The sequence below is a fragment of the Sturnira hondurensis genome, unplaced genomic scaffold (genome assembly GCF_014824575.4).
Source record: "Sturnira hondurensis isolate 20B ecotype Veracruz unplaced genomic scaffold, ASM1482457v3 Scaffold0000780, whole genome shotgun sequence".
Taxonomy (NCBI): domain Eukaryota; kingdom Metazoa; phylum Chordata; class Mammalia; order Chiroptera; family Phyllostomidae; genus Sturnira; species Sturnira hondurensis.
In genome coordinates this window covers 22,900,341-22,901,616 of record NW_028073411.1, presented here as the reverse complement: position 1 = coordinate 22,901,616, position 1,276 = coordinate 22,900,341, and the positions used below count along the sequence as shown (strand labels likewise).

General features: G+C 41.4%; 1 pseudogene; it reads right to left on the bottom strand.

Annotated features, from left to right (window-relative positions):
- Positions 1 to 280: 280 nt before the first annotated feature.
- On the bottom strand, positions 281 to 1,021 carry LOC118989400 (40S ribosomal protein S8-like; annotated as a pseudogene).
- Positions 1,022 to 1,276: the final 255 nt, after the last annotated feature.

Here is a 1,276-nt window from a genome sequence, read left to right as displayed (position 1 = left end):
CCTTTTAGCCCAAGTGAAATATTAACTTAGTTCTGTCAATTCTGTCAAGGTTGAAAATTCTCTAGTCGATTCCAGACAGTCAATAACTCCCACTGTTTGACCAATTTAGTATTCTTTTGTTTCTCCCACTTGCCCATATTTCTAACCTATCCTATTAATGTCTCTCTTTGTTAATCTTCCTTTTATTTCTCTTACTCTCTCCCATCCTTCCTGAACTTTTTTGATTGTTGTACTTCTCCTTCTGGAGGCATGTTATTTCCTTTCTTTTTTTCTGAAAATATCTTTTTTTGTCCCCACGGAAAGTATACCACCCTTATTACACGAGCTAAAATAGGAGGAAGAAGAATTTATTTACCCCTCCAGGGCTTGATTTCCTCAGATAGAACTCCAGCTCCTTGCCCTATAGCACATGGCCATTGACTTGGCCACAGTGCCTCAGTCTTGAAACAATGCTTGCAGGAAGCTTGCCCTGCTGGAACTGTTCCTCTGGAAACTGCTGATTTTGGCATTCCTTTTCATCATATTTCTTCGGAATTTTCTTTGAATGTGTTTTGTTTAGAATCTCTTCCTTCTCACGAGTCAACCTGGCCTCCAACTTGCAGCCCAGAGGCAGTGCATAGTGGGACTTTTTCCATTGTCTGTATGGTGTGCTGTTAATGAGCAGGATGCAGTTCTTTACTAGGGTGTTGGTGTGGACCAGTTAATTGTTGGATGCATTGTAGACATCAGTAATTCCTGTTTTGCATGCACCTTTGGAGTCTCAGAAGTTGCCCATGTCCATCCTCATAGCATGGTACTTTTTGCTGCCTCCTTGAATGAGGACTGTGTGTATGCAGTGGGAGCCAATCTTGGTGTTGGCAGTAGGGTGTCCCGGCTCACACTTTTGTTTGTCTCCAGCCTTGTGGCACTTGTGCTAGTTGTTCTGAGAGATACCCATGGCTCAGTGCCTCCTGGAGAGAAACACAAGGAGTCAGGGTCCTGAAATATTTTAAAAATATTTATTAATTCAATTAATATTTATTGAACAATTACCTACAGCGGGTCCTTTTTTAGGTGTTGGAATATATTCTGGCAGCAAACAATATAAGTAACAATAAACAAATTAGAACTGAACTACGATAAAGTGTTGTGGTATGTAGAAAAATTCCCGAGGATCAGGAATTTGGGTGACACATTACAATTTTAGAGTTTGATAAGGGAGCCCTGGCTTGTGTGGCTCAGTGGGTTGAACACCAGCCTTCCAACTGAAAGGTCACCAGTTCAATTCCCAATCAGG